General features: G+C 43.2%; 1 long non-coding RNA gene across 1 annotated transcript in view; it reads left to right on the forward strand.

The window, feature by feature from the left end:
- Positions 1 to 8,535, forward strand: part of LOC144988226 (uncharacterized) — a 237,683-nt gene that overhangs the window by 34,768 nt on the left and 194,380 nt on the right. The window lies entirely within an intron of this gene.

Genomic DNA, 8,535 nt, shown 5'->3' on the forward strand with positions numbered 1-8,535 from the left:
ACATTGATGTATGATTATACTTCTAACCTGCAAATAGTTTTGTCCTGATTATTTTATGTAATTTACTGACGACACTTTTATGTTTTATCTTTGTAATATTGACTACCCCCCCCATTCTAACCCCTTCTCCCCCATCTCTGACATTCCACTCTGTTTCTTTCTTTCCTCTTTTGTTTCTTTTTTCCGTCCAACAAGGAATGCTTCCAAATATCATTTTCATAAATAAAGCTTAGCCTCAAATCCAGAAGGGGTTTATTCAAATATACTCTCAGTCTGTCTGAAGATCCATAAACCCCAATTATAACAATAAATCTGTCTGATCTGCTCGCTCAGCTTTTGGAAAAGTTTTTAAAAAATAGAATTGTTTAAATGCATAAAGAAAAGATGATAGAAAATATAATAGAACTCCTGTTCACCTCCACAGAATCATGCAGAAAAGAAATGTACAAAGTGAAAAATACTTTATAAAATATAAAAACATTAAATAAAAGATCCTTCACTTGGATGTTCTCAAACTGTGGGGCAATCCTCCTTTTTTAGGGGGGGGTTTACGTTCTCTGACTGTGGTCATCTCCAGGCCCGAAGGCTATAAAAACAAGCTGTCTCAGTTCTTTAAGATGAACTTTCTTTGTTACTTTTTCAAGTTTTTCACTCCTAAAACAGCGCCTGACTGCGCTCCTCACACCACACACCCCCCTTCCTGCAACGTGCGAGATCTGGTTTCAGCGCGCACACAGCGAACATGCGCACACACGCCCACACACACCTAGGGGCATTCAGAGGAACCATCAGCGTATGAAGCATGTTTTTGGAGTGTGGGAGGAAACACGGGTGGAATGAACAGACAAACTCCACACAGAAAGGTCACAGCTGGGATTTGAACCTTCTCACTGAGAGCATTAACCACTGCTCCACCGTGCACAGAGTCTGACCTTCATGAATGTTTGGTGAGGCTTCTTCTTCTGGGCAAACAGTGAAGCTTTTCCTGCTTAGCGCCCTCTACTGGTTGCAGATTGGAAGCAGATTGAAGTTGTAATGTGAAACAGCTGAAGGTCAAATCTGCTGTGAAGAAGTTTGGTTTAGTCCAGACGTGTTGGACTTCAAACTGTCATTTCCACCAACAACACCACCAAGAGCTTGTTCAGCTGGACCACAACAACACACATGTCTACATGGAAGTGACAGTTTGGCGGCGCTGCTCAGATCATGTCTGACCTTTGACCTCCCACTGAAAGTGGCCTCTGGCCTCTGCCGCCACGGCGACTGAGTGGAGCGGCCCCACGGCTGCTGGTGGTGTTCCAGGTGATGGAGGATGTTTTCCAGGTGTCTGCTCCTGCAGATGTCTGGATGGATCTGAGCTGATCTGAAGGTGCTGACAGGCCTTTGAGGAGAAGAGACTGACAGAGGAACCATGAGCTGAAGGAGGCTAAGGCCGCCTTTACACTGCATGGTTCAAGTGACCCAATTCCGATTTTTTTCCTCTCACGTGGCACAGATCGGATATGACCGGTGAACGTGTAAGCAGGACAAAAGCGCATGGATTCCGTTTTTCTCAGATCGGATACAGGCCTCTCTCATGTGTGGAAATAAATCGAAAACGAATCGGATATGTGCATTTCCGTGTGCCATGTAAGCAGACAGATCGGATATTCCCAACTAAATGCGAGTCGTACGTCAGTGACGTCAATTCAGGACACCACCAACTGAGATCACATGACTTATTAAAGTGCTTTTGTGCGCTGATTTTGCTGTCAGCGTGTAACCTTTCAGCCTCAGGCTTCAGACCGTAGTCGGAAACCGCTGTTATTCCCGGTCCGGTCCCGGTCCGGACGCAAACGGTAACTAATGAAGCGGGACACCGTTGCTCTGGAACAGGCTAGAAGCCGTTTATTTCTTTGGGGGGCGTGTATGATGGGGACCGTGTGTGTGTGTGTGTGTGCGCGCGCGTGCTTGCCTGTGTGTGTGTGTGTGTAAGGAGAGAGAGGGGGGGGGGGGTGAGCACGGAGCGGGGGAGTGTCGGAGAACCGTAAATTAAAAATAAGGTGTCTCCCCCAAAAGTTTCGGAGTCTCTTAGCCCACTCTGGAGGCTGAGGGTTCGGAACGGAAAAGTGATCAAAACTGTTAGTACAGCATGTCTGCAAACACTTCCTCATTTTAAACTCAGAGAAAGCACATAAGACGGCCGACCAAGCCCCCCTTTTTCCTCCCCCGTGCATCCCCTCAGAAGCGCCCAAGGCAACGCCTCCTTCCGTCGCCGCCTTGCCTCCATGACAACCGCAATCACAAAAGTCCAAAAGAGGTCCGCGGAATGTGGAAATACTGCTACGTAGTCCTCAGAACGTCTACGTTTGATAGTTTCAGCATTGTATAGTGTAAATGCAGAAATAAGATACGTGTCACTTTGAAAAGATGATGTAAGCGGGTCGTCAAAAAAATCGGATATAGTCAGAAAATCGGATATGGGCATCAAGACCTGCAGTGTAAATGTGGCCCAAAGGCCCAGGATCCAGAAGCAGCTGCAGAGAGACCACCAGCATCAGGATCAGGATTCCAGAGGGGCGGGGCTCAAAGTGGGAAAAAACTTTTTGCTCCTTGAAAGCAGACGACCAGAGATGAAGTCACCTGGAGACAACGACTCCTTTCTGATCCCTGGAGCTGAAAGTCATCCAATTGTCAGCAAACTCTAGTCAACATGAGTTTGTTCACTTGATCCCAGACTTGGAAGAATCAAACACTGGAGGCTCTTGATGTCGATGTGCACAATGTGCTGCAGGCAGAATCAACAGGAATCCAGTTGAATCCAGATGTTGGAAACACAGACATCCTAACCAAGTTTTCCCCATGGAAAACAACAGAGCAGATGAGAGAAAACATCCTCCAGAAAGCAGCTCCACACTCAGACTGAGTTTATAGAGGCTGACAGGACTGAGGTTCTGCCACAATGGTTGATAAAGGGGATATCCCATGATGCACTGGGATCATTTCAGTCTTTGTGTAGATTTATCAGCCTCTTTTATTTCATGTTTGCATTTTTTTTCTCTTCATTAATCTGTAATTAGAAAATCTGGAGTTCAAAATGTTTTTTTCTGAGCTTCAGGAAGCGACACAGAAATCTGACACGTTTTTCTGCAGCTGGAGATCATAAATGTGTCTGGATGGAGGTCAAACATCTTTGATGGTTAAATCAAGGATTATTTTAAATATTTTAGATGAATTTCTTTGTGGTTGTTCTGTACTCACCACTTCTCTTTGTCCTTCTTGCTTCACCTCAGAACTGCTGCTCCATATCCTCAGACAATGAAGAAAACTTAATTTTATATTTATTAAGACAAACTATTATGATCTAAACCTATCAAAGCTCAGGTTCCTCTCCTCTCTTTCCAATGTTTGCAGATTTTTTCTCTGTAATTTGTTTTATTTTAATCAAGAAGTCTGAATCAAATTAATTTCCAAATGTTCTTCTGTCTCTACATTAAAAATGTACTGAGTGTAGAAAGAAGATCAGGACTTTTCTGTCACTCTGGATTCAGGTCAGAATGTGGTGATTTCAGGTTTTTGTTGGGACTCTGTGGTAAGTGTTGAGTCACTTTTCAAAAACTTTCATCATCTATGTATATTTGTGCAAACATGAGCTCTAAAAGGAAAACTGGAGGGATTTTAAGGCAACAGAGAAGACAGGTTTGCTGAACTTCTGCTCCCACAGTCGATGCAGCAGAGACAGAAACTGAAGCCTTCATCACATCACAGGCAGAGAAAGGAGGCAAAAGCTTTTCATCTTCACTTTTATTTTCTGCTCCATTTTGTTGTCAAGACTCCAAATAAAAGTTTTCTTTTGTGTTTTGACAGGACACAATACTACATTTGAAATAATATCACATATCAGTGAACTTCCTGCTCAGCCAAATGGTTGAAAACATTTTGAAAACACATATTTTTCAAAATTTATTCATTTATGTAATGCTTCCCCAAGGCAATAAGAAAAATGAAATAACTGTTTTCATTGATATTTTATCTTTGATGGGTTCTAAAAAAAACGTTCTTGTGTCAAAAAAACATAAAGAAAATCCTGTCCTGATAAACACAAATATTTTATAAAGCTTGTAGATTAAAAACTAAACTCTGCAGGACACAGTCTCTCTGCTCTGCTTCATTCTGATCATCCATAACCATGATTGATCCATGAACGTCTTTGTTTTCCTGGTCTGAGCTGGAATCTGGATCTAAACTGGACAGATGGCTAGATCTACATTGCTGCTGTTTTTGTTGTACTGCTGATGTTAGCTTGATGTTAGATGGATGATGGGAAGGAGACGGCCTGAATCTGCACCACCATCCTGCCTCAGACGTGAATTACTAATGAACTTCTGTTGCTCTGGAGAAACTATGTCCTAGAAAATGACAGCGTTTTTATTATATTTTTATTTAGTCTAAAAACTGCATCATCATCATCATCATCATCATCAAAAGACCAATGGGAACAGTTTGGATGTAGATCAGAAGATGATCAGAGTGGGATTTTAACAACCTGTCATCCACAGATAAGGGATGGAGGCAAATTTGTTTGATCTGATTAAGCCCGTTTGGACTCTGGCGCTCCACGCGCTGGATGAATAGTGGCGTTTGGAGGAAGTGCGGCTGCGCAGTCCGTCACTGAACACCGTCACTGCCTGGACCTCTTTCTGGGTCCTAGTGCCCTAAAGGTTACAGCTCCTGGTTCCACAAGAAAAAAGTCCATTCTAGAGGCCACTCTGACGTCATCATCATCAAAGACAGCGTTACCTAGCAACCATACCAAGACCATAGCAGCTATAGAGGGAAACACAACAAACCATCAATGGCGGTTAAAGCAGTCAGACGTTTGTTCTGCAGCTCAGCAAAAATCTCTGCTTTAGGTTTTGGGGAGAAAAACAAAGGAAAACACACGGAGAAGGATTCTGCAAAGGAAATCCCAAGTTCTATTGGTAAGTCAGCGTCCTGGAAACATGCTTTGTTGGTTCTGAAGTGGCATGAATGCAGACTTAGATTGGTTTGTTTCCTTGGATTCTTCAGATGGATTCAAGCTGTAAATGTTGTCAGCATAAAGCAAGTTTGGACTAAACTAAAGCAGAAAGTGGCTTTGAAGATGGTCAGGAGAAATGAGGGCTTTTTTCAGGAATTCTTGGAAGAGGAGGACTTCTCCAAACAACCAGAATCTAGGAGGAGGTTTTTTCAGCATTGAGATCAGGATTTAGCATGAGCTTCAATCCCATTTTTGTTCAATCCAAATGTTTACCGTCATATTCAGGAGTTCAACTCTGAAAGCCACCATGACATCATAGACATTAAAGACCCTGTTACCTAGCAACCAAACACAACAAACTGTAGACTACTCAAACTGGACATTTTGGGGCAACAATTCTTTTCTAACTCAAGTTTTGATGAAAAATCCAAATGATGGAAACAGATTGTGTAAAGGAAATGAGGATCTATTGGTGAGTCACAGTCCTGGAAACATGAGTTGTGCTCTGATGAAGACGCCTGATCCAAATGTGGATTTTTGAAATGTTCTTCATGAGATTCAAACTGATTGAAGCTTTGAATTAAAGGTGTCAACACATTTCTGCATTGGATTCATTCTGTTTCAGTGTCTAAGGTTGGTTTTGTGGCAGAAACCAAGTTTTTGTTGAACAGTAGCGTTTGAAAAGGCAGAAAGTGGCTTTGAAGATGGTCAGGAGAACTTCTTTGAAGAGGAGGACTTCTCCAAACAACCACAACCTTAGAGGAAGTTTTCTGAGCATTCATAGAATGCTTTTACAATGACTCATCATTTTCCACCAGAAGCTAATGAGTTTTTCCAAATGCATGCTGGATATTCTTAGTTCTATCTTGGAAAGCACTTTGTGGGATTTCCCTGGAAAACCTGCTTTATCAATCATTTTGGTCTCTTTTTCTTCTTCTGAGTTCCAGCTTGGTGAGTGTGCAGGTAACCATGGCGACCAGTGTCCAGGTCAAAGGGAGGACCACGGCCATCCAGTCTCCAGGCTTTTGGATTGATTTGGATTTGATAAACATTTGTTTCCCACATTTTAACAGTAGAATTCAACACGGGACATATAGTGGATTGTAAGAATAGGAACAAAAACAGCAACAACAAAATAATCCTCCTCCCCTTAAAACATGCATTTGACTCTGAACAAGTCTAAAACAAATCCAAGCAAAGACCAGCGCTGGGGCTCCTGCTAGTTTCTTTTAGAAGAGCCTGCCTCTTCAAAACATAGAATGTTCAACAACTAGAGCTAAAAATGTCTGTTGGTAGATTTCTGGATGTTGGCCGTATCCCAGCGAGCAAGGCCAAGTCAGCCCCAGATGGTTTCAAAGTGGACAGAAAATGTTTTTAGGAGTTTCTAGAATGTTCAACAACTAGAGCTAAATGAAACTAGTGCATGAAATGACAAAGAACTTCCTGTTTGAAAGGAATCTCATGATGGCTTCCACCTGTCTCTTTGCTTTTCCTTTCTTTTTTGGGTTTCTCCTCTTTGGGAGGTTACACAAAACTGCACTTTAACCCAGAAGGGAACAACAACCGCTCCACAATCCCTGAATCCCCTACAGCCTTTATCTAAACATTTACATTGACCATTATCACACATTTGATTGCATTTTCTCAGAAAAACAAGCACAACTTCCCGTTTGTTTGTGTGTGAAATGATTCCAAAAAGCCATGTGTCATCCTGGAGGGACTGGTTTCTCATCAATGCAGACCACCAAGTTTCTCTGGTTTCTGACTATTTGGTGGCTGGTAGGCCTTTTGGGATTTTTGTCAGGGAAAGAAGTGAACCTGGGCTCCAAATATTGGAAGACACTGATCTAAAAGTACTAGGACATCTGGAGAAAGCTCTAGTTCTGCTCCAACTCAGTCCAAAGCACTGAAGATAGATGGAGTTGGATTTGGGAGAGGACTGAGCTCATTCAGATGAAGAAAGAACAAGTCAACAGATGAAGAAGATTTCAGGAAGTTTCCCATTCAACAAGTTCAAGTTTCCAGAGAGCTAGTTTAGCATCCGTGTTCTGGACCAAACCACTGTCCCTCTGAAGGTCCAGACACAGAGAGGCCCAGAGTGACCCCCATTTCTCCTTTTTGCTCTCTCCAGTGGCTGACTCCGCCCCTTAGGACGTCCCCCTGTGTGGATCAGTGGTCAGTGGGTTGGAACCTGCTGCAAATGCAGGCTCTGGTTCTAACTGCTGGATCAGAAGTGGAATGTGAGCTGTAGTGGTGTGTCTGCAGCTGGATGTGGAACACATGAGGGAGGGGTCAAAGGTCAATCTTTCTTCCAAACAAATGTTGTCAGTCTATTCTCCAACAATGCTCCAACATCTTCAAAGGTTTTTGGTCCCAAATCCAGAGTGGAGCTGGTAGGACGTGATCATTTCAGCCTCAGATTTGGGATCTGTCATCTCTCTGCCACCGTGACACCGAGTGATGAGTTCATGCTCCAAAGCGGCCTGATCGCTGGCTTTAGGGACTATTCCAAAAGCTTTCAATGATGGCGGGGAATGAACATTAGGAACAGATGACGGCTTGAAATGTCTGCTGTTGGTTTCTGATCCAGACAGAAATTCAATCAAATGTCTGTGAATCCATGATTTCCTTAGAATCTTTGACTCTAGATTCAGATCCATCTGGTTCAAAGGATGAAACTGCAGCTAAAAGTCTTTCAAAAGTCCAAATCCTCAAAGATGAAACAGAAAGTTCCTAGAAAGTCAAATGAAAAACAATCAGATTGTCTTAGATAAACCCGTTTGGAAGTTAAAGCATAGAAACAAAGAAAGTTCCAAAAGCTAAAAGCCTGAAATAAAGAAAAGTCCAAAGAAAAACAGAAATCCCACATTTGGATCAGTAAAGACATGAATTCTCCAGAAACATCCAGAAACAGCTCTGAGCAGCAGCCATGAAGGGACTGAGAACAGACGGACATCAAAGCAGAATCCAAGCAGCACCTTCATCCTGATGAAGCTCCGCCCTCTGACCTTCAGCAGTCATCTCCAGGCTCCGCCCCCAGTCTGCAGCAGCCTCCATCCTCTCTCTGTGAATCTCTGCAGAGTTTTTCTGCAGCTGACGGTGCAGCTTCAGGACTCATGAGGAGGAGCACATGCACGGCTCTGATGCTGCTGAACGTCTGACTGAGATGATCCACATTCAGAAGAGAGTTTCAGAGTGAAAGACGTGTGGAAGAAGAGAATCCTGAAGGTTTCTGTGCAGACATGAACTCAGTCAGAGAGCGTCTGAATGTTGGAGGATCCAGAAGAAACCAGGAGCTCATGAAGGTGGTTCTGTTGGAGCAGAGAGCAGAACTCTGATCCCAGTTTCAGGAACAATGCAGGCTCATGTTCTGGACTGAAGAGTTCTCCTGAAATGTTCTGTTCAGACTTCTTCAGGATCACATCTGTGTGTGAATGTGGAGGTTTGTCTGAACCAAGCTGCAGCTCACTTTGAAGCTCCTTCAGGCTCACACAGCAACAATGACAAAGACTGAAGCTGCTGTGCTGCCCTCTAGT

Source organism: Oryzias latipes, chromosome 2 (genome assembly GCF_053564925.1).
Source record: "Oryzias latipes strain Hd-rR chromosome 2, Olatipes_Hd-rR_3.1".
NCBI lineage: Eukaryota > Metazoa > Chordata > Actinopteri > Beloniformes > Adrianichthyidae > Oryzias > Oryzias latipes.